Raw genomic sequence first — 24839 nt, 5'->3', positions numbered from 1 at the left:
CTACTATCAGCAGCCTAAGTATTCTGCATTAAGCTTTATTGAGAACAAGACAATTACCTGCAATAAATAGTTATGTAACCCAAAATGTTAATATGGCAAGGCTGGGAAACCCTGATCTGACTTCGAATTATAATCAGGATGCGAGGTAGGTTCTATAGCTGTGTTCCCAATGATCCCACTGCACTGTCATCTTTCAGTTTTCCCTGTGTACCTGTGTTTCAGGAGGCTCTCATGCCATGCAACTCCCCCTCACCCAGCAGTAGATAGCTATCCCTTGTCTGTTGCATTTGTTTTCCTGGTGGGAGGTGGGAAGAGAGAGAGAGGGGTGCTGTCTCTGCTCTCCTGGATCATCCTTACTCCTAACAGGCTCTGAGTCCTGAGTCTCATTGGTGGGGCTTGCTCGGTGACCTTGCCCTTCCTCCCCATGGCAGCTAAAGCCAACTCAGCCTTTGGTGGGTGTTGGGTGCCAGAAGACTTTGTGTTCCCCCCAGCACTAAGTGATTTCTCATGGCCTTGATGCAGGAGGCTGTGCCCTGATATCCCATAGATATCAGGGGCTCTAGGTCATCTTCAGGAGCTTAAGGCCTCTGCTCCACAGAGGAAGACTGTTTCCTGCAGTGGGCACTGTTCCTTCCTCCAGGTCGCTCACTCTGGTCTCCAGCCTTGCCCCAAGCTTACCTGGGAGTATCTGCAGAAAAGTCGAGGCTCTCTTCTGTCTGTGGCTTCTCAACATCTATGGTTGACCCTGCTCCAATTCATAGTTTACAATTCATGAAAATGTTAGCTCCATTGCTTGTACCATGAGTAGGACTCGTGATGTGTCTTCCCGGTGCTCCACCAAGGGAGCCGATGCCCACGTCCAGGTTTTCCAGAGGAGCCTGTCTTCCCTTAGATTGTAGACAACTTGGCTGCACTGTGACCTCAGCTCTCTCACAGTTCAGGAAAAAAAATAAATTTGATAACTTATCCAGATTTTTCTTCTTTTGCTCTTTGGAACTACATTCTGGGCAACACCTATACTGGGCCTAAGATTTTAAACACAGTCTGTTTCATGGCGACACATGTTCCTTTTAGGCAAATGTGTTCACAAGGATGAGCAAGCAAGGGATGAGGGCAGTAGAAGGCAGAAGCCAAACTGGTTCTTGTACGACTTTGCCTCGCGTGTGAATTCCTTGCAGAAGTCTGAAGCAAGCTTTCTGTAAATTAAAATGAAAGTCTTCAAAACATATGCTGAATTCCATGGGAAAGAATGCTAAAAAGACCAAAAAACCTACAGTCTTTCCTTATGTGGTTTTGTGTGGCTTCCAGGATCAAGAGCTTCCATCGTTGTATGCCACCTGAACAGAGCAAAGATAACAAAACTACAAAGATATGACGCTCTGAGTTAAAACAATGAATTCATAAAGGAGCCTCTACCCTAGGTGCAGATTTTATTATTGATGAAAATGTTCTCTCTCAGAAGCCAATGCCCTCCATGCCATATTTCAAAAGAGACAAGATTGGCACCAGGAGTCTGCTTGTTTATTCACCTATGCCAGTATTTTATTATTATTATTACTAGGACTGCTACTGAAACGGTCTAGCTTCAAACATCCATAGGTGTGAGTGATTTGTCCCAATCCCATTTTTTTTCCTCATAAATTCTATTATTTTTACAGCATGGCTTTTCAGGAAGGGAGCTTTTAAGAATTTAAGAATGGTAACATAGCCAAAAAAAAGGGTGGGGGAAGACTTTAATATCTATCTTTTTCTGATGAGAGCAATACGTGCCCATTACTAAAAAGATTGAAAACTACAGCAAAGGAGAAAATAATCAATTACCAGTCATTATGATTCCACTTGTGAGTAATCTGAAATATCTTGCCCATTTCTTTTCCAAGCTCACATCCATTTATTTTAAATGTAATAGAAACATAATAGGAACCAAGATGCACTTGCCAACGAAGACAAACCGTTGTTAACAATTCCGTTTTGCACCAGGGAAGGAGAGAGTACTGAAGCAGTAAGTCTATGCCACCAACACAGAGTAGCAGCTCTCCAGCCTGAGAGAGCAACACTGTATGGCAGAGGATGGGACATTCAAGACTTCAGCCTCACTGACAGCAGACCAGATGCCTTGAAGTATCCAAATCTATAGTGGAACTCGCCAGGCAAACTCATGAGAGTGCTTCAAACATATCTGGAAGTGGAATCAAAAGGCAAGTTGTTTTGTAACAATCATTTTTTAAATCCGTGAATGTTTTTACTAAACAAAAAGCGTGACAAATGCATATTGTGAAAAACTTCCACATGCATTTCAACATTTTGCACTCAAATAGACTCACCGTTGAATTGCATTTACTATCATATACAAATATGTAACCACGGATTTATTACAGGAATGGGCTCCCATGATGGTAGTGACCAAGGAGTCCCATGACCTGCTGGCTGCGAAGCCCAAGGTCTAGGCCAGGCTGATCCTGGAGACCTGGGATTGACTGCCGGTCAGTGGAAGGGGCTGCTGTGCAGCCCAAGGCTGGAGGTGTGAGCACCAGCAGCTCTCATGTCTGGCGACAGGAGAAGATGGATGGCCTGATTTAAGAAGCGAGTTTTAGGGACCTTGATGACCTTGACATTTGGGGCCTTAAAACTTTAAAAGGCAATCTCCTGAAGTGAAGGCATAAAAATTTATGACTCATACGAATCAATTAAAACTTCTTTTGGCATGTGTACTACGGGAAGTAACCCATACCACAGCCTTCCAGTACACCTTCAACACTAATTGTGTAATTGTGTGTTAATGGAGACCATCTTGCTGAATCAGCTGCACGAACCACCTTGTGCAACGTTCTCTACTCCTCAGTCTTGAACTTGGGGATTCTGTAAATGACTAGAAAGGAACGAACAAGACAAACAGAGTAATTACATCTCAACATGGCATGCATCTTGTGTTGATATAATAGTCTGCTTATTGCAAGAAAGCCTTGGAAAAATCTCCCTGCACACACAAGAAACTGTCTGCACCCCCCTTCTCTGCTCAAGAAAGAGGACCTCCCCACCCCAAACAGAAGCAAATCTTCTTCAAATTGACCTCTAGCTCAAAGCTAAGGACAGCATTATTTCTGAATTGAAAACTAACCTTCAGGTATTACGTCCACATGAATGGACATGAATATATACACAAACAAATGCATGCAGATGCAACTATGCCTAGAAAAAGTAAAGCTATCATTGGATTTCAAAGCAAACAACCAGACCAACCACAAACTCATAGACCTAAGGAAATACAGCCACTACACGTGCGCAGTCTATTTTTGATTTTCCATTTATTTTGATTTGATAAATCTAATTTGAAATAGCAACTAGCAATCCATCCACAAAAAGGGCTGATTTTAAATGTAAAATTTAGGGCCCTGCATGATGGCTCAATTGACTGATCTTCCCCTAGCAAACATCAGGATCCCATTTGGGTATCTGTTCATGTCTCGGCTGCTCCATTTCTCATCCAGTTGCATGCCTATGGCCAGAGAATGCAGTGGAGGATAACCCAGAACCTTGGGACCCTGAGTCTAAATGGGAGATCTGGAGGATGCTCCCGGCTCCTGGCGTCAAATCAGCTCAGCTCTAGCCATTGCGGCCACTTGGGGAGTGAACCTGCAGGCGGAAGATCTTTCTCTCTGTAAATCTACCTTTCCAATAAAAATTAAAATTTTAAAATGTAAAATTTGATTTTAATTCATTTCAACAAATACGTATTGACCCTCTCCGAGAGAGTTACATATGGGCCTAGGATTGAAGAGATGAACAAGAAATATAGTGGCCCTGCCCTGCAGTCTAGCAGGGTGTCAGTATTCAGCTTGGCCACTGATTTCCCTCACAACTACCCCTAAATGTGTCCTAGCACTTCAGCTCATGCCCTTGACTAGGCCTGTCTGCCTCTGGTAGAGTCTGCAGCAGGACTGTGCCATGAGTAGTCTACCTTGTTGGTGTCACGCTGCTAGTGTTGATGGGGCTGGCCACTGCCTCCAGGACTCAGCAGTGGAACTGCTGCCTTGGGACCATCCCAAAATGCGTCCATTGCTCATTGTCAGAACTTAATCAAGACAAGACACATTGAGCTCCTGGTTCTCTGAAGAGTCAACCAGCCCCCTGGTGAATGCTGTCCAGGCAACAGGGCTGTGTGCAGGGGAGAGAGAGAGAGAGAGGGAGGGAGAGAGAGGGAGAGAGAAAGGGAGGGAGAGAGAGAGAGCACATCCTGAGACAGGAAGCCAGAGAGTCTGAAAGTGACTTGTGGGTCAGGCTCACTCTAAAAAACAACTCACCCCTATCCCTCAATAAAAAACAAAGAGCTCACCCTCACAAGAACCAGCTCCAGGTTCCCTGAGTATTAATGTCTTCCGAGAGCAGCACTCCCTGGTGATCCAGCAAGGCCTGCCTCTTAGAGGTCCACTCTGGGGCTGGTACCCTGAGATAGAACAAGCGTTCGCCCACAGCACCAGCATCCCCTGTGGGTGCCAGTCATGTCCCAGCTGTTCTACTTCCGGTCCAGTTCCCTGCTCATGACTTGGGAAAGCAGCAGAGGATGGCCCAAGTGCTTGAGCCCCTGCACCATGTGGGAGACCTGGAAGAAGCTCCCAGCTCCTGGCTTCAGATTGACTCAGCTTGGAACATTGAGGACATCTGGGGAGTGAAGCAGCAGATGGAAGATCTTCCTCTTTCCCTCTCTCCATAACTCCGCCTTTTAAATAAAATAAGTCTTAAGGAAAAAAGAAAGAAGGTGCACTCCACCTCCCGTGTCTCACACAGGACCCTTTGGAGAACACACTCCAATCCCTTCCCAACCAGGGCGTGAGGCAGTCTCTGCAGCCTTGTTGTGGATATCGCTCCAATTGTGCGGGTCCTTCAGAGCCTCAGCACCGCAGTAAGCTCAATACCATCCTTCAGCCTGTTCTTGCTGCTTATACTCCCCCAGGATCTGTGTTAAGACTCTAGGGCTCGCTACTCCGCATTTTGGTGGATACGCATGGTCAGATTTCTGCCCACTGGGAGCATCGTTTTATTTCAAATCTCAGATTTAAAAAAATGACGGAAAAATTGCACTGTGTTCTATGTGGCAGTGGCATACCAGATCAAATTAGGAAAGGATTATTTGTGTGTTGCTTTGTTTGTTTTATCAGTGGTTCTTAGCTACAGGATGGGTTTGCATAGACTTCCCAGTTTGGTGGTGCCTTTCTGACTGTAACCAGTAGAGAACTGAAGTCTAAAGGCTCCTTTTCCTATCCGGCTAGAACAGGTATAAATGATTCTGCCACTCACTTGCACTCATACCTGCTATCTCGAATAAAACAGAAAAAGTGGCACGAATGCTTAGGGTTTCTTCATGAGCTGGGGTATTCTATTTGAACACTATCTTAAGTGTGGGCGACCTCCTTCAAGAACTTAGGATCTGTCCTCTAGGTGAGACATGGCCCACCCGCACTCCTGAGCCGATGCTGTACTGGGAGCCGGAACCCTGTGCCCACAGGCAATGCGTGCTGCACACGGTCCCACCCCTGGCTCTGTGGCCCTGGTGTCAGTCCCTCTGCTAGCAGCCTGGCTATTAAGTTACAGAGCACATCTCACTGGGGCCCAATTTAACTTGAGGACAAGGAAATGTTTAAAATTCTAGAGCTGCCCCGAGCCATATGAGACCAGCCACATTGCATCGCCCTTCTTTCCAATGGCTGTGTGTGCTTTATGCCCAGTTGTTGCAAGGTACAATACCAGAACCCTGCCCAGACGGCGGCACCTGTTGTAAGCAATCTAAAATAAAAACAAGTTGGTGGGGAACATGATAAGATCTCTGAGAGCACATTTCATTCCCTCGGAATCCCCCTGCAGACTCTTCCACTTCAGCAAACTCCACAGCCATTCTTCTTTGTCATTATTTGCCAGGAGATGGGGGAAAATAACACATCTCTTTCTATAGGAAACAAATGGGCACCGCTGTGCTGGAGGTCTCAGCTGCGGCCTCTTGTGCTTCCAATCGCCCAGCCTACTCCCCCTCCCTTGTCTGCACAATTTCCTCCACCCTTCCAATTTGTCACAGCGGTTCCTCCCCAGGGAGATCCTACTTCTTCTTGTGTCTCTGCTCTGCACTCCCCCCTGCTGCTTTTATTTCATTTTTCATTCTTGTAAAGATGATTTGTTTTCATTTGAAAGGCAGACAGGAGTGACAGAGAATTTCCATCCACGGATTCACACCCCCAAATGGCTGCCATGGCCAGAGCCAGGATCCAGGTGTTTCTTCCAGGTCTCCCAAATGAGTGCAGGGACCCAAGAACTTGGGCCATCCCCAAGCCCATTAACAGGGAGCTGGAAAGGACGTGGAGCAGCTAGGATACAAATCAGCACCCATAGAGAGTACTGGCCTTGCAGCTGAGGTTTAACCTACTATGACACAGTTCTGGCCCCTGCCTTTTATTTTTTAAGGTTTATTTATTTATGTGACAGAGGGAACAGAGAGGAAATTAGACACAGGGATCTTCCATGTGCTGTTTCACTCCCCAAATGGCTACAGTGGCCAAGTCTGGGCCAGGCTAAAGCCAAAGAGCCAAGAATTCCATCTGGGTCTCCCACACGGGGGACAGGGTCTTGAGCACTTGGGCCAACATCTGCTGCTTTCCCAGGTGCACGAGCAGGGAGCTGGATGGGGGGGGGGGCCACAAAACTCCAACTGGCACTCTGATGGGGTGTGCCTGTTTTGTAAGCTGTGGTTTAACTACAAGGCTGGCCCATCCCCTCTGCTCCCTATGAAATGGCACGGAGGCTCTGCAGACCCAGGAAGGGAGACAAAGGAGTGGCAGCAGCCCTGCAAGGACAGATCCACCTGACTCCATGAACAGAGGCGAGACCTGCCATGGGCAGCCCCCTGGTGATCCTGAGGTGCCCTTCTCCAGGGCTCACTGATGCCCTTCATCTCCTTGACCAGGAGATTGCTTTGAGAAGCTTTGAGAATAAGCCTGGAGGTCGGCAGTAACCACCAGCTAGGAAAGGGGGGTTTGGAAAAGGGCAATGAAATGCACCTGCTCTCTGGATTGTTGACCCCACTCCCGCCTTCCAGATTCGCTCACTGATGCCCAGGCTGCTTTTTGGCCTTTCAGTTTCTGTTCTGAATTTGGACCAACTATGTCTAAATTCCTTCACCAGCCCACACAGTTTCTGACAACTCTGTTATGAGACTGGGGATGCAGTTGCTTGGCCTGAAGCAGAGCACCAAGAGAGGGGAGGGGAGGCGGAGTATTCCCACCACAACACTGCCTGAAGAACAGGTAAGGAGGTCTGTTGTGGAGCAAAGACAACTGAGTTTAGAGCAAACCAGCCCAGCAAGCAAATTCCTCCAGCCTTGCTTAACAATTTTATTGTCTTGGGCAAATCGGTCTGTTTCTTTGTGCTTCTGTTATTTCACCTGTAGAATGTGGATCATAGGGCCCGGCACAATAGCGTAGTGGTTAAGGTCCTTGCCTTGCATTCGCTGGGATCCCATGTGGTCTCCGGTTCTAATCCCGGCGGCCCCACTTCCCATCCAGCTCCCTGCTTGTGGTCTGGGAGAGCAGTTGAGGATGGCCCAAAGCCTTGGGACCCTGCACCCGCGTGGGAGATCTGGAAGAAGCTCCTGGCTCCTGGCTTCGGATCGGCACAGTGAGCGAGTGAATCATTGGAGGGAAGATCTTCCTCTCTGTCTCTCCTCTTCTCTGTATGTCTGCCTTCCAATAAAAATAAATAAATCTTTTTTTAAAAAAAGAATGTGGATCATAATTTCTCTGCAGGGGTGCAGTGTGGAATCAAAGAGACTTCTTCATGTGCAGGGCGTGTTCCCAGCTGCTGAGTAAAGCATGGCAAATGTCTTCCGTCCATACTCTTACTGAGGTCACAAAGAATCGCAGTCCCTTCGCCACTGAGAAGGTTCAGTTTCTTCCACTTCTCTTCCACTTCCTCCTTACCTCTTTTTCTCCTCCTTTAGTTTTATGTTTGCAAAATGGACTCATCCGAGCTGTAATCTGTGGCTTCCCTGAGGCCTACATGTCTGCGCACTGTTGAAGCAGCAAGTAAGAAGGTATAGCCTGACCGCTAAGAGGTCACTTCCGGTTCTGGGCCTTTGCAGCATCATTACTAAGTCATGAGACAGATGAATATATGAGAGAGGGAAGAAGCTCTTAGGGAACTCACCCTCAAATGGCTTCCATCTCAAGGTAGCCAGCAACTGCCCCTTTTCTCTGCACCACTGCCCTCAGCCACGCCCTTACCCGGCCGAGTTTCTCATTCATGCCAATGTAATAGCCAGGGGACCTGGTGTCCCCAGAGGGAGCCAAATTCATGTCTACATGCATAGTTGCCTGGGGAACCCAAAAGTGCGGCAAGCTGGGTCCAGACGAAAGGAGATGATGCAGAGATGTCACAGCCCAGAACCAGGGTGGCTACTGAGCCTGACCCGCAGGCCCGTGGAAGTACCCACCAGCTCCGAGCACCAGCAAGCCATGCAGGAGACACTGACTGTCCATCTTGGCCCGGCTGGGCCTCTGGAACTTCGTTATGCTAATGTCACAACTAGCAGCATTAACACGGAGACAGCAGCTTGCAAAAGGTGCTGAGATGTTAGGAAGAAAAATTGCCCTCAAGAAAGATGATTAGTATTCTTGAGTTGGTAATTGCTGTTGAGAAGGAATAAATCTCTTTTGTTCATCTGTTTCTTAAAAAAAAAAAAGCTTTATTTACATAGAATCAAGAGACAATAAATTGTACGTATTTAAAGCGCAGATTCGGTGAGATTTGCCGAGTGTGTATGCTTGGGAATTGTTTCTATAATAAGGATTATAGAGGTGGCCAGGTGATCTGTCTTTCCTACCCATCAGCCTCGGCAACCATGGAGGGCTGGGGTAGTTTGCATTTTACAAATTCTTATAAAAATGCAATCCTAAGAGCAACCACAGGCAGGCAGATCACTGGCTGGGAACAGGCTGCGGTTGAGGGGCTAAGGGAACACTGTAGCTGGGTGGAGGTTCCCACCAAGGGCACATGAGCAGGAAAGAGGCTGCATCTAGTCAGGATACAGTTGTCTCCCTTGGCACAAGTGTGGACTGGGACAAGACGCACAGGGCCAGGCCAGACTGCAACACTTTCTGATATGTTTTGATGTTTTTATGTCAGTCTGATTGCTTCCAAATAATCTCTTTTCACTAGTAGAATTCATCACGTGCTCATGAAGTAGATGATGGCATCATTTTTCCCAAAAGACTTCTGTGTTTCCTTTTAGTTAAGCATGTGTTGGTTACTCAAAGGCGCATTATTTTATCAGGGTGCTATAATCTGTTGTTGGTGGTGTTGTTGTTGTGATTGATGTGGCTGTTATGAAATGATGTCAATCCAGAAAACAGTAATATTATTTCAACCCCAAACAGCCTATATCTCATTCAATAAGACATTGTGAAGTAACCAATGAACCAACAATCGATATGAGTCAGATTGCTTATGATCTACATCAAGAATTGTAAAACCTAATAAACTTGTAAGGCCCTATGATACTTGGAAATGGGGAGGGAGAGCAGAGAAATCTTACAGCACCCTAGTAGGTGTGAGGAAGACGGGAAGTATAACCTATCAGGATCATAACTGGTAACTCATAGACAGCAGACTCAAGTCAGCATTAGACCATAGCAAAACTACAAAGACATGTGGGGGGAATCAGGAGTGATCCTAACAACCTGTTAACAGGAGGTCATACGCATAGAGCAGGGGAGGACCCCAGAGTAGAGCAGGGGGACAGGAGGAGGCTTGTATCCCAACCCTGAAGACCCCCAGAGCCTCACCAAGGGCTATCAGTACAAGCACCGAGGACTACATCCCTACTGGCAAGGAGACCACGGGGGAAAAGGAGTGCCTTCAGAGGCCAAGAACTCTGAGGTCACCCACCCCCATTTGGACCTACAATGTGGGATGGAAGAAGCCCAATTCCTGCCTTGCAGGATCCAGGGTCATCGGAACGACAACCAGGATCCCTGAGCGGTCCGCAGAAACAGAAGAACAGTAAACTTCCTTCGGAACTAGGGAGAAGAGCTTTCTCTGGCCCTTGCCTGGTTCCAACTTTGGGTCCCCACCCTCTTTCGTAAGGACCATCGGGATCGCTCCAGAAACCCCTCAAAACAAACAAACAAATGAACAAACAAACTAGAATAGATAGAGAACAACTAGGAAAGCTTAGAAACAGACAGGAAACGGTCAGCCGGGATGCACTTATAACTCACTGGGTGGGACACAAAGATCAGTTACTCCTCTCTGGGGTGATAAAGATTTCTCTGCACACCCCTCCCAAAAATGTTCACCTAAACTGTTGACATATGTCCTGTTAAAGTTATAGAGTTAGACCAGGTTCAGCAAAATCATGCTTCAATGCTATAAAATGCTAAATACTAACATTAAAATAGACAAGAGACAGCTGAACAGCAATCTATAGCCATTTTAAGGTATACAGAACATGGTTGACTATAAGCCAAAATTGAAATGTCTATGAAGAAGTCACAGGTTGTGGTTGAGAACCTGCATTTCCCTAGTAACATATTGGTTAATCAATACCATGTCAATTAATGCCATAATGTCGTAAATGGTTGTAAATATTATGTTGGGTTTTTTTTACCTGATTGGGATGATACTCTGCTGGTTCTACCTTCATACCAGAGATGGTCTCACCAAGAAGCCATTGAACTTACCAGGACAATAAGATGCTGGACTTTATGATTGGTCAAAACCTCCAATGAAAGAATCTCAACTGAATTTGAACTATGGAAATGCAACAAGGTGGAGCAATCCACCGTGGCGGGGGAGGGTTAGGGGAGGGGTGGGGGGAATCCCAGTGCATTAAAAAATGTGTCACATAATGCAATGAAATTAATAAAATAAAAAAAAATGCAATCCTACACTCGACCCCTTTATTTGGGTGTCTGTCCTCTTTAACTCAACAAAATCATTTTGAAATTCATCCACGTGTTTTCCTACATCCATCCAATGGTTTATTTGTGTTGTTGAGTAAAGAATCCTCTAGAGACATACCAGATTCTAAGCTATTCCAAACACACTTGTCTTGCTACACCTTCTTCCCTCCCAACAATGCTTTGGTGAATGAGTTAGCGGGTTTTTAGTCACTGAGAGATCTTCAAAGGTGGCTGTTTGGGATAATGGTGAAGACGCTGGTTGGGAGGCCTATATGCCACATTGGAGTGCTAGGATTTGAGTCCCAGCTCTGCTTTCCATTCCAGGTTCCTGGTACAGCATGCCCTGGGAGGCAGTAGAACCTAGCTCATGTACCTGTATCCTCGCTACTCATGTAGGAGAGCCGGGATTGGATTTCTGGCTTCCAGGTCTGACCTGGCCCAGTCTCAGATGCTGTAGGCATTTGGAGAGTGAACCAGAAGATGGAACGTTTCCCTTTGTTCATCTGCCTCTCCATCTCTCCCTGTCCTCTCATTGTCTTTCAAGTTAATTATATGTACATATATATATAAATATATATATGTGTGTGTGTGTGTGTATGTGATTGCTGTATATACCTATATATGTATGTATATATAGTCCCACATTCTCATATGTGATAAAATGATTCCCTCAAATGGGTTTCATTTAATGACAGAAAAGTAGGTTCCCAGTGTGTATGTGGACTCAGCAGCTGACCCACAGGTCACGTTCCAGGGCTGAAACAAGGAGTGGGTGTGTGCAGACTTCCTTTGTGCAGGGGAGAGGCAGTCAGGTGGAGATACTGCTAATCAAATGTTTCCTACAGTTACATCTGTCACAGCTTCTCGTGGGTTGATTCGGAAAAACCTGTTTCTTAAACTCCTAGTGTTTCAGAAATTCAAGGAGTTTTATCTTCTCTTTCCTCCCACTGTTTAGTGCCCACAATGTCCATTAGTATTGCATCAAAACATCAGAATTCTGCAGAACACAATGAGACAGAATGGATGCAAGCAGGTAAGCAAACAATGCTGGAATTCAAATCCCTTGTAGATCGAGTCCAGCTCCTTCACGCACACAATTCCCTCCTTTCTTCATTGAACCAGGAGGCTTCTGTGAAAGTCAACATTAGCTTCACACAGTCCCTCTCCTTGCCTAGCTTGGGCAGCTGCTGGATGCTTGCTTTCAGTCTTTTTCTTATAGACAAAATCTGTCAGGTGTCAGTTTGATGGCGGCCTGGTTACTGAAGACTGCTTTTAGAGAGATGAGCAGTCGGGCAGAGTGGTACGAGAGAAAAGAGAGGAAGCAGAAACTCAGGGAGTAGACTGTGCTGGAGAGTTGAGGGACAAGCGAGTCAAGAAGAGAGAGGAGGTGAAGGAGTTGAGGGTGCCCCAGTCTCCAGGACTGTCTTCCTCAGCTGGAAAACCAGCAAAGGAGAACACCACCTGTTGGGAGGGATTCCCGCAAGCTAGATCTTTGGGAACCACTCTGAGTCTGTCTTTATCTCAGTTTAATTAGAACCCAAGGTCTGTTGATGATGTTCCCTTTGCCATTTCCTCTGCTCTGTGCCCACTGCTCTGCCTTAATGCCCATCATCAGCCACTCAGATACCCACTGCCAGCAGAAGGCGCCTACTGGTACCCTTCTCTTGAGACAAAGTCCAAATCTTAAAGTTGGAGACCCTGCACCACCTGTTTCCCAGACACATCTTTGACTATGTAGATTTTCCAGCTGTCCCAGTGTAACTAGGCTAACTAGGGTTTGGGGCCCTAGGATTATACAGGAAGTCCCATACAAACTTTCAGTCACTTGTGGGTACAGACAACAGGGGAAGCATGCTGAAGAACAGGTGTACAGAGCCAAGGTGAAAACAGCGAAGATTCTCCTTTCTCGTCCAGAATAATGGGCCCTCAGCAAAAAGAGCCTTTGGCTCCAGGCAAGGAGGAATTCTTAATATTCTCAGCAGATTCTCCAACTATTCTTGAAAAGATTTCACTTACTTACTCTTTTGTTTGAAAAGCAGGGTGTGGTGGGGATGAAGGGAGGTATACCTTCCATCTGATGGTTCATTCCTCATGTGACCACAATCGCTATGGCTGGTCCTGGCCCAAACTGAAGCCATGAACTCATCCAGGTCTCTCACATGGATGCAGGGGGTTAAGTATTTAGGCCATTTTCCACTGCTTTCCCAGGTATATTAGTAGGGAGCTAAACTTAAACCAGAACTCAGATATGGGATGCTATTGTTGCAAAGTGTGGCTTAACGCACCATGCCACTATACTGGTCCCATACTTTTTCTGGTAGCAAAATTGCTTTGGTAGATTTCCTATGAGGAAGCCAAACTCTCGCTGACACCAATAGCCTTTCCCCCCCTACTTTTCTGCTGGCTGAGCCCTATTCTGCTCAGGGTCCATGGTCCATCTCATGATTTGGAAAAGGCTATTTCCAGTGGGCCTGCAATACTCCAACTAGCTTAAACCAGTTCTAGACAATGAAATGCTGGGGAAGCCCTCCTCAGGGCTTCTAGAAATAAAGCCTCTTTGCCCCTTTGTTCTCTCCTTGCACTGCTCATCCTCCGGTGTGCACAGGATGTTGGTCGCCATGATGGCAAGCATGACAGGCTTTAGTCCCAAGACAGGGTCCCAGGCTCATGCTTCTGTGCCATCCAACAACATCGAACAACACTGAACAACCAGCCCTGGAACAACTTCTCCTTCTCCCTATCCCTCTGTCAATCCCTCCCTTTCCCTCTCCCTCTCCTCCTCCTTCTCCCTTTCTTTCTTCTTCTTCAAGATTTATTTGTTTATTTGAAAGGTAGAGTTACTGAGAAAAACAGAAAGAGAAGCATTTCATTTGCTGGTTTACTCCTAAAATGGCTGCAATAACTAGGGTTGGGCCAGGAGTCTCATCCCGATCTTCCACCTGAGTGCCAGGTGTTCAAATATCTGTTGCTCTCCCAGCTGCGTTAGCAAGGACCCGGATCGAAAGTGGAGCAACCAGGACACAAACTAGTGCCCATAAGGAATGCCGGCAGAGCAGGTGGCAGCTTTACTTGCTATGCCACAACGCTACTCCCCTCCTACTCCTACGCCAGAACTTCTTATGAAGTGACATAATACATGCTGTTCTTACTTAAGCCATTTTGAGTTGGGTTTTCTGTACTTTGGAGTACCAAAAATTCTGAACCACTCTTGTATAAAAAGAATGAAAATGAACAAATTCACAAGACATTGATGATGGGATTTTATTGCATACAGTTCCTGAGACACACACTAGGATGTAGAGTTGGAGCTGTACCTTGAAGCCTAACTTCTCTCCAGCTGGATGACTCTGGGCTTCTGTGCTATAACAGTGCGGGAGGTCTCATCCCCTCAAATCAGTGACTGCAATGGTTTATTTATCTATCTGTTTTTTTATTTGTTTTGTTTTTGCAAACTTGCTAATTTGCATACTTTGCAAACTCGCTACTAGAGACTCTTCATAGCAAAAACTTAAACAACTATGCTCCCAACTAGGCCAGGCTGAGTCAGCTGACCTGAGCTAATGTGCTCATTCTTGAAAACTGGTAGATGCTATGCTACTCGCTGATGTTTTAAATTGCATGATGTTTTCAATGTTTAAATCAAATACTTGGAGAAAGCCCACCTTGGTTATTCAGAACACGCTTTAAAAATGTCAGACCTGTGAGCAACGACATTGTATTAATTGTGTGTAAGTGATCTAAACTCAGCTTTCCAATTGGATAGACAAAATTCCTTCTTCCTAGGGACTGGTGCCATGACAGGGTTAGTTAAGGCTATTTAACTCTGCCTGCAGTACCAAAATCCCATATGAACACCGGTTCAAGTCCTATCTGCTCTGCTTCCAATCCAGCTCCGTGTTTATGGCTTGTAAAAGCAGAGGTGGATGGCCCAGGTGCGTGAGCCCCTGCACCCACGTGGCCTGCAGTACCAAAATCCCATGTGGACACCGGTTCAAGTCCTGTCTGCTCCACTTCCAATCCAGCTCCCTGTTTATGGCTTGTAAAAGCAGAGGTGGATGGCCCAAGTGCGTGAGCCCCTGCACCCACACGGGAGACTCCTGACATCTGCCTGACCAGCTCTAGGCATGGTGGCCACTTGGGAAAGTAAGCCAACACATGTCAGGTCTCTCTCTAACTCTACCTTTGAAAGAATAAATACAAAATCTTTTTTAAAAGATTTCTTCTTTCTGCTCGTAACTCCAGTTTCCAAGAACTCAAAGCAAAAGACCTTGTATAATGTCATACAGGTCTGGCAATATGACAAATGTTCCTTTGGCACCCAGCAGTCCCCTCTTACCCACAGGGACACACTCTAAGACCCCTAGTCGTGTTCCAGTCCACAGCAGAAGTACCTAACCCACGTACTAACAATGGAAGTTAATTTATAAATTCAGTGCACTAAGAGCTGAGCAGCACTAACGTAATGAAAGAAAGCAGTCATAAACAGCAGGCTGGAATAAAACTTGTGGTAATGCGGTCTCTTCCTTGAAACAATCAAGAAAAATAAGTGTTTTCAGATTACCATGAATCTAAAGGAGACCAAAACCACGGGAAGTGACACTGGGTCTGCGGCAGGAAATGTACTCCAACAGGGAGAAGGCCGGCCACGCATCCCAACCACACACAGGGTCTTTACTCCCCTAACCGCTTCCTTGCATGGGGGTCCACCACCCACCCCCAGCTCTTCTAACTGTGAGCTCAGGAGGTTAACAGGCAGTTAGCAAGGCACCCTGCAGGAATGACACACAAGGTGTTTGTACAACAAAACCTGCCATCTGGTGATTAGACAGAAGACGTTGCCCGTTAGGGAACATGATGTGTCCCCTCCCTATAGGTAAGTGTTGGAAACCAGACCATGGCTCCAGATCACTTGCCCCTACACAGCAGCATCTCTCAAGTGTTTAGCAACTGGTCAGGTAGCCAATGAGGTAAGCAATAGTTCTCCACCATCACAGCTCTTCAACTGGATGTCGAGGTGCCATTTGTAAACTGATCAATAGTCATGATCTCCGCCTCCCTCCCAGCCAGGAGGCAGAGAACAAAACCAGGAAACACGTGGAAGAACTGATCCATGGATAGCGCACCCCCTATATAAACTCCCAGCACCCAGACCTGAGTGGGGGGTCCCCGGGGGACCCCTCTTGGGGAGCAGAATATTTGCGTCTCAGCCCTCTACCAGTTCTCTATCAAATCCTTCTCTCAAGAAACCTTGTGCTTCTACCCTCCCTCATTGCTCACATTTCAATTCTGCATCGCTGTGAGATGTAGACCCAACCCAAACTCTTATAACACAACCGTGCTTAGTAGAGGCTGTCTATACTGAGGTCAGATGAGAAAAAGCAGGTGTCCCGGTCAGCTTTAGCGCCTATCACAAGTTACCATACAAGGAGTGGCTTGTGAACAACCAGGGTTTATTTTGCGGCTTTACCTGCTATGCCACAAACCCCAGCCCCGTGGACTCTTTTCCTCATATGAATTTCCCATGAGCTTTTTAGAGATCCCGTGTGTGTGTACGGATCGCAGAAATTCTTTCACAAAAATGAACGTGTCTTTTAACTCCATTTCCCGCGACCTTGTTGAAGCACCCTCATATGTTTTTCTCCATATAGCAAGACAAGAAAGAAAACAGGAAGAAGAGAGCTGTTTGGAAGGCGCTTTAGCAACCAGCATCTTTCAGACTGTCAGACAAACCAGTCAGCTGTGGCGTGCTCTGTGAGCAAACAGAAAAGTAAGCCCAAGGATCCCAGACCCCTGGGGTTATGAGAAAAAAGGCAGGACTCCTGCTGGCAGTGGGTGGGGGAGCCTCCACCCACACCCCCAGGAGCACTACCTCCTGGCAGGTGTAAACCTGTCCTCTCAGCTTCCTCCCTCCTTCAGCAAAGGCCCCGATGCCGGGCTCTGACAAGCAGTGAAGAAATCCAAGGATCCAGATGGAGACAGTTCTGCTGCCGGTAATCTGTGATCAAACTCTGAAATTGATGAAGCCAATAGGTTCATTTGCGCAGGCTCTTGCTATCTGCTTTGGAGTCAGCAGACTCCTTGTGTTTAAATTCTCTGTCTTTTCCAACCTCTGTGCTTTCAAAGTCCGCCTCGGTTTTCTCTCCTTGTACCACGGGGTCAGGAGGATTCCAGGAGACCGCGCTTTCCACCAGCAGCGCAGGAGAGGCGCAGGAGAGGCACAGGAGAGGGGCAGGGGTGCACAGAGCGGGGGGACGCATGCAGAACCTGACCCAGTCCCTTCTGGAACATTGTGATTTGGCAATTCCAGGGAAGAACCAGAGTAACACAGCCATGGTTGTCTAGTGTACTGATTGTGACAAGGCAAATCGGCTGCAAATGCTTAATAAACATGGTTAGAGTTCCTCAAACCACATTAAGCACAACAACTATCCAGGGTCATACACGCCACCCAGCAAGACCTCAAAACTCCCCTTTCCATACTGAGCCCACTCTCCAATCCGAGCTCCTGTCATTGTGGATATGCCTACCCACCCATCGTCTATTTTTTTTTCTTTGCACTCTCTGTCTGGTGAGATGGACTTTGGAATCTGCTTTCAACAAACCCCAGGGTTTGAGCTTTGGACAGATCTGCTGAGAGCACATTTGACCCCCCAGAAGAAAACCAACCTTTCCATGAAGCTTCCTGCTTCCCTGTTATTCATTTCAGGAAAGCAGTCACCCTTGCAAGGACTTCAGGCACCCCGAGCCAAGCTGCAACCCCAGAAAGCACCGGAGCCTGGGAAGGAGCTATTGTTCCTGCAAGTACCTGCTCCAACATGGGGTCCTTTCCTGGAATACACATTAAAGACCACAGTGGGGCTCGAGCTGAGCTCTGAGGATTTTAGCTGCAGGATTAACCCTGTTAAAGGAAGTAGTACAGCTTACGAGAGGATCACATTAGTGCAGGACCATAGAACAAGTACCACAGACCTTCAGGAGCCAACACTGCCACTTGCAACGCTGGCATCCCTACACTGGAATGCTAATTCAAGTCCTGGCTGCTCTGCTGCTGACCCAGCTTCCTGGTAATGCTCCTGGGAAGGCAGCAGATGATGGCCCCTGCCAACACATGATAGACCTGGATGGAGTTCCAGGCTCCTGGCTTGAGCCTGGCCCAGCCCTGGCCACTGTGCTCATTTGGAGAATGAGTCAGTGGAAGGGAGATCTCTCTCTCTCTCTCCAAATCTGCTGCTTTGCTTTCTCAAATAAATAAATTGTGCAGAAAAAAAGTCTGCAAAGGGCAGCACTGTCTGTGTGTGCCAGGCCACAGCATGGCCCTGCCCTCTAGGCCCAGCCTCCTCTCCTCTGTAGCTGACACTTGCTACCCTTTGCTCATTTGCTTGTTTTGTATCCAGAGAGTGCTGACAGGGTAGGCCCTGGTGTTGAAGGAGATTCTCTTGGTCCTTAACCTCATCCCTCTGCAGCTGTTCCTCCTTCTACCCCTCTCAAGTGGACACAGTGATTTGCCCAACCTCTAGTCTCTTTGAGGGATCCCAACTGGAAAACATCCGATCTCAGTATTATTATTCCACAATTAAAACACACCAAGGCAGTTCAAGGAGAGATCATGATGTCTGTTAGGGAAAACTGAGGCACCCGTCACAGATGGTAAGACTCAAAATAAAACAGAGACTTGATCCGGTCCTAGAAAGCTGCAGTTCACAGACTAGGTCATTTCACAGTCCTGACGGCTAGGTGAAGATGAACACAAAGGGCCCTAAAACTCGTCTTTCCTGAGCCCTGAGGGTCCCATCTCTGCACCAGATATTTAAGGCTCAGGGTAGACACCCACTGCCCGCCGATGTGCAGTACGCAGCCCACACAATGGGAAGGGCAGTTATGCCAGCCACCTTCACATTCTACCTTCTCCATGTTCTGTGCCACAAGGATTCCAGTTCTCAGATCCCTCTGTGCTCCAGCATTGCGCTGGTCGCTAGACAACCCAAGACAAACAAATTCCACCCAAGAGCATCCATGGGCTAGTGGAGAGGAGAGTCACTTTGAGCTACACATCCATGCTGATGGAATCATGCAAAAAAAATCCACATTGATATCCCTCATTCAAAAGGCACTGAACGGGACAAGCGTGGTAGCCTAGTGGTTAAAGCCCTTGCCTTGCATGCGCCAGGATTCCATATGGGCACAGGTTCATATCCCAGCAGCTCCACTTCCCATCCAGCTCCCTGCTTGTGGCTTGGGATAGCAGTCGAGGATTACCCAAAGCCTTGGAACCCTGCACCTGCGTGGGAGACCTGGAAGAAGCTCCTGACTTCTGGCTTCGGATAGGCTCAGCTCTGGCTGTTGTGGCCACTTGGGAAGTGAATCAGCTGGTAGAAGATCTTCCTCTCTGTTTCTCCTCCTCTCTGTATATCTGACTTTCCAACAAAAATAAATAAATCTTTTTTTTAAAAAAATGCAAGGAATGAGATTTGGGATATGTAGATTTTGGAATATTTGTATATGTTACATAATGATACATCTTGAATACAACCCAATTCTAAACATGAATTAATCAGTTTAGGACAGTATGCATGTGTGTTTAAAACCTAGTGGTGATTGTAACAACTTTTTTAACAATAGTTTGGTAGAAAAGATGTTTCATGGTGTGGGATTTTTTTCACTCTTTGGCAAAACATCAACATCCAAAAGGTATTTGAGTTCAGTGCATTTCAGATTTCAAGTTAAGAACGCTCAACCTGAACTAAACTAGCAGAGAAAGAAGCCAAAAAGGATCAGGAAACCTCACAGTAAAGGTGACATTTGGGGCAGAATGTGCAGGAATCCCTAGGTAGACAAGAACATGCTAGGCAGAAGCCACAGGCTGCGCTAAGTCCCGGAGACAGCAGTTTGTCTCCACTTCTCCTTACATCTCCCCATCGCTCCTGGACTCCCCTGCCTGCCCTGTCCCCCACCCCCACCCTCCGCCGTGTCCTTTCTCCTCCTGACTCCTCCAGCAACTCCACCCTAGGCCTGGGAAGTCAAGAAAGTCATTGCTCAAGTGTCCTCTCTTTGCCTGTGACCTTCCCGAAGCAGAAGCTGCATGATTGCCTGGGCACACCTACCATGACACGAGCGGGCAGCCTTCACCTGTTAGCTCCACAGCCTTCCGAGGCCCTGTCTGCATGAACACACAGTGGGCATCTCTCTTCCACAGCTGAGTGAGAAGACACAGAGAAACCAGACAAGCACACAGCTGCCGAATCTGTGATGTGGGGAAGAACCACACCTTCTGGCCCCAACGGTAACTTCACCTGCTGTGCTATCTTTGAAACTTCAAGATTGCCTCCCAGAACTCCTGACTGCGCATTAGAGACTTGTATATGTTTGTGAGAGTGTGGGTGAGATACTTGAGGCAACAGGAGGAAAGGAGAAGCCCACCAGCTTCCACAAGCACCCAGCATCTGTCGAAAGGATGCGAAGTGGCTGTATTTGCAGCCGTCAGCACATCCACGCCCAGATCGATAGTGGTATACTGGCATTGGCTTTTCTTCCTGTCTCGTTCTTCTTTTCTTCTTTCTTTTTTTTTTTTTCTTTTGGACTTCAAAATTAGTCTCAAGGAGAGAAAGAGAGAGAGCGAATGTCTTTAATTCTATTCTTGCAAATCACATCTAATACAAGAGGAGGGGGGTCTTCAAAAAGTTCAAAGAAATCTGTATGATGAAACGTTTATGTGTGGAGTTGAAAGTTCTTTGCACCATAATAAACTCAACTTTGTGAAACTGACTTTTATCTAGTTGGCTGAAGTTTTTATTCAAAGTAAGAGGTACCAGTCATCCACATGTTGGTTCTAAGGGTAGATGTGATCTTCTGAAACCATCAAATGCCCTCTAGAAGGTAGCCTGGGCAGGACTCCATAGGCCCTCTGTAGATTAGCTAAGTGTTCCAAACAGTCCCAAGTGAAGCCATATTTTAAAATGTGCATGACTGTCTGAAGGAGGGGGAGCAGGGGGAGGGCGACGGGAGAAGGGGAGGCAGCCATTGCCAGGAGGCAGGCACACAAGCCAATAGAGTGACAATCTGTGCCATCGCTAATGATTGTATTTGCAAAACAGTATGTGTGTGATTTGTGGACTTTCTCCCTGTTTTCTGACACAATAAAGAATTCATTTCATAAAATTCCTTTGTGTTTCCTTTAGAAGATTTGGACCCAAACAATGCATTAAGGAACTGTGAAAGATTTATCTGAAATCCAATGCGCTTGTCATTCTGTATTGATCATCTTTGTGATTCATTATCACGCTCGGGCCGTCATTTATATGCAGATGACACTATCACTTATGGTAGTAGATTATGCTGGGAGAAAGCTTAATATTATCTTCAAGCTGATTTAAATGAGCTTTAAGATCATCTGGTGCAATTGAAATTACTTTTAAATATTAATGAAACAAAGATCACGTTATTTGGCTCCAAACAAAAAGTTGGGAGAACTGGAAAAAAAAATGGCAGTGCAAATGACCATGGAAAGAACAAGATATTGAGGATTTGAGGTCAGATATTCAAGATTTGGGGGTCTGTCCTTTCTTTGCCTGTGACTGATAATACAGCTGATTAGCACTGATGGGTAGTAACATCCTAATTCAAATTTCTCTTTAAAATAATTTGTATCCCACCTCTGCAGTGTTGCGGTCACGTGCCTTGTGTTTTGTTGGCTTTTCTTTATGTGAACGTAGCTTAACATTGGCAGTCAAGTCAGTAACGCTTTCCCCATTCTCTGGACAGATTTGTCTTGAATTATACATCTCCTAAGTATTACCGTCTGTCGCCTTTTAAACAATTGGCTAAAAATTAGAAGACTCTCAACATTTTGTTGGCCATCACAGCATCTCTCACACATCAGGGCCACTTAATTCTGCTTTGTCAGTCATCCACATCCTTCCCACCACTTTCTTCTCAGCAAAATTCAGTGACCGAGAAGAAAAGAACATCACTGGGAGACAAAGTCCTTGGGCAACCCATGGGGTGTAAGTGCTGTGTGTGTCTTCCCACAATGTTGTGGGCAGACACAACAACCACAGAGCAAAATGTCTTCAATGGGATAGGTGATCTCCCTGAACCCCTTGATCCCCCAGATGGCTCATTGAATTGATAGAAAACCTTTCACTGTCCTCTGTGGGGTGATGTGATGGGGCTCGTGGGATGTCACTGCCAAGGCAAGAACACACCCACTTTTTCCTGGTTGGTTTCCCTGGAGAATGGGAGATGCTCACGGAACAGGATCCCTGCCTCCCAGGAGGATGAACCCCAAGCCGGGTCAGCAGAGGCAACTCAGAGTTTGGCCAGTGATGGAACTGAGTCTCATCATGATCACAAGTGGAGGAGTTGGGAAGAAAGAGATGAGAATGTGTTGGGCTGGACGCCCACCCGCCTTTGTTGTGTTCACAGTTTTCTTTTGCTTCTATCTCCTTGACTCCTGTCTAACTGAGCCTTCTCCATGGCTGTCATCATATTCCACCAGCAGTAACTGAACTGTCATTCACCACGAAGACATCTGGAGCCCATAGCTCTTCAGAGTCTGCGTGTACATAGTTGAAGGTCTGTATGCACACTGCACGCTTGCATGCTGCCCCTCATACATCTCACCTGCAGATTCCCCTCCCTCTGTCCTTTTGGAGGGAATGATTCGGTGTGTGCATAGCTGGATGAAATGAATGGACAGATGGTGGCTACGCAGTGAGGAAAACCGAAGAATATGCTTTATTCTTGGTCCAATACACTTCCTCTTCTTGTAGATTTTCTCTTATCTTTAGAAAAGCAGGGAGGAGGGAAGGAAGAAAAAAGAAAGGATGAAGGAAGGCTGAGAGACAGAGAAAGGTAAAGTAGCTGGGAAAGTCGAGAAGATCAACAAGATCTTTCTGAAGACATGATAGTGTGAAGGTTTTCATGCTTCACTGGAGTGTGAGCTGTGCTCTGTTTACGTGGTCCTCACCACGCTGGCGTGCATCCAGGGCACCACTGTTCAGGGCTGCGTAGACACAAGAACTATGCCCACATAGACTGAGGGTACACAGGCACCTGCCAGATGTGACAGCCTCACAGCTTTCCAGCCGGGAGCCAGAGGGCTGCCCACACAGTGCTGATATTTGTCCTGCTACTCAGGATGTGACCTCACCAAAGCCGACAGCATCCCTGCCTCAGGGAAAAGATGATGCGGGTGGAGAAAGCCCAGTGTACACATTCCATGAGCTCCTCCACGGAAGCAGCTGGCTGCTCAGTTCAAGGCCAAAGATGGGATTCAGCTGCTTGGCTTAGGTGAATGGCTGCCAGCAGGACACAGGCAGAGTCTCGCCCTTTCTTTTTGTACCTGCAGCTGCTTCAAAGCTTTGGTGGGCTTTGGCAGCCCACCAAAGAAGGCCCAACCACACACATCCTTTGGGTTTCCTGCAGCCCCCAAGCCCATCAAGCACCTGCTGCAGCAAAACTGGTATAGTTTGCTCCCAGCCTTTGGCACGACCTCCACTGGCATGTATGCTTCCCAGGTACACACCAAAGGCTTGCACAGATGACATACTGCTGTGTAGGCTGTGTGCTGCAGGCACCAGGAGACTGGCTGTTTAGGATCTGTCGCTCTGTCTAACGTGCCCAGGAGAGCTCTGCCAAGGAGCTGTAGACACAGGTCTTGCCTTGTTCAGAGAGGAACCCAGGAGCTGGAGTTGGGCATTGAACCTAGCTGTTGTGGGATGTGGGCATCTTAACCACTGGGCTAATGCCCATCCCTGAGTTATTTGTCACTTGACATGTAGCATGTGGAGTAGAGCAGGATGGCTGGGCGTGAGGTCCCTGTTGAACGGGGGGCCTCACAGTTTATCTCATCCTAGACTCCCAGGACATACGTGGAACATGGTACCACTCTCAGGCAAAGTTGTGCTTCCAGTTACAGGTTTCCCCCCTTCTGTTCTTTTTGTTACCCTTTCCTCTTAATATTCATTTGTAACTCAGGGTGTGTGTGTGGATGCCTGTGTGATTGTATGTGGTGCACCTCCCTTTAGATTCCCCTTGTTTTGAAGCCAGTCTCCTCAATGGTCGTTCTGGCTCATCCGGGGTTGAATGACAGGGAGGGGATCTGGTTGTGCCTGTGAGGGTCCCCTGGGCCTGAGAGTGGTATTGATGGGGTTCCCCGTAGGCTCCCTGCCCCCCCGTCTTCTTCAGGGCCTGTGTCTCCAGCAGCTTGGATGGCTTCCAAGGCACAGGTGGCTTCTGCACGTGCAGGTGGCTTTCAGGTGGACAGAAACCCACAGGGGCAACTCCAGGACAGTGGCCTGGGGTCTGGGGCCACCGGCACTGCATGTCTCACTCTTTCCCATGAAGAGACCAGCAGCTGTGCTGAATCCCCATCAATAAACCACGCATGTCATGAACATCTCGTTGTCACTGTTTAAGGGTTTCAACTCAAACCATGCTTTGCAGCCAGATGGCTGGGATGAAAGAACTCTATGTTAAGTGAAATAAGCCAGAAGCAAAAAGATAAGCATCTCCCCTACATGACAGGATGGGTTAAAAATAAATAAATAAATTTCAACATGAACACTGGATGTTGATTGTTAGAGCATGGGAGGGAGAGAGGGAATTGGGTTAAAAAATAAGAGAAGCTAGGTGTGATTTATGGACTACAGCAAATGTGCTAAAATAAGTGGCTGATAATAGGGGAAACAGGGCATAGGCTATATGGGAACGCTGTTCAACTCTACAACGTTTCAAATAAATTTTAAACTAATTTAAGATGAAAGGTTTTGTTTTTGTTTTTGTTTTTATTTTTTTTTATAAAGGGGGTCAGTGTTGTGGCACAGCAGGTAAAGCTACCACCTGCAACACCAGCATCCCACATGGGCTGGAGATCTTGCTGTTCCACTTCCTGTCTAG

The sequence above is a fragment of the Ochotona princeps genome, chromosome 7 (assembly GCF_030435755.1).
Source record: "Ochotona princeps isolate mOchPri1 chromosome 7, mOchPri1.hap1, whole genome shotgun sequence".
NCBI classification, from domain to species: domain Eukaryota; kingdom Metazoa; phylum Chordata; class Mammalia; order Lagomorpha; family Ochotonidae; genus Ochotona; species Ochotona princeps.
The sequence above is the reverse complement of the archived record's forward strand: the minus strand, read 5'-3'. Positions refer to the sequence as shown.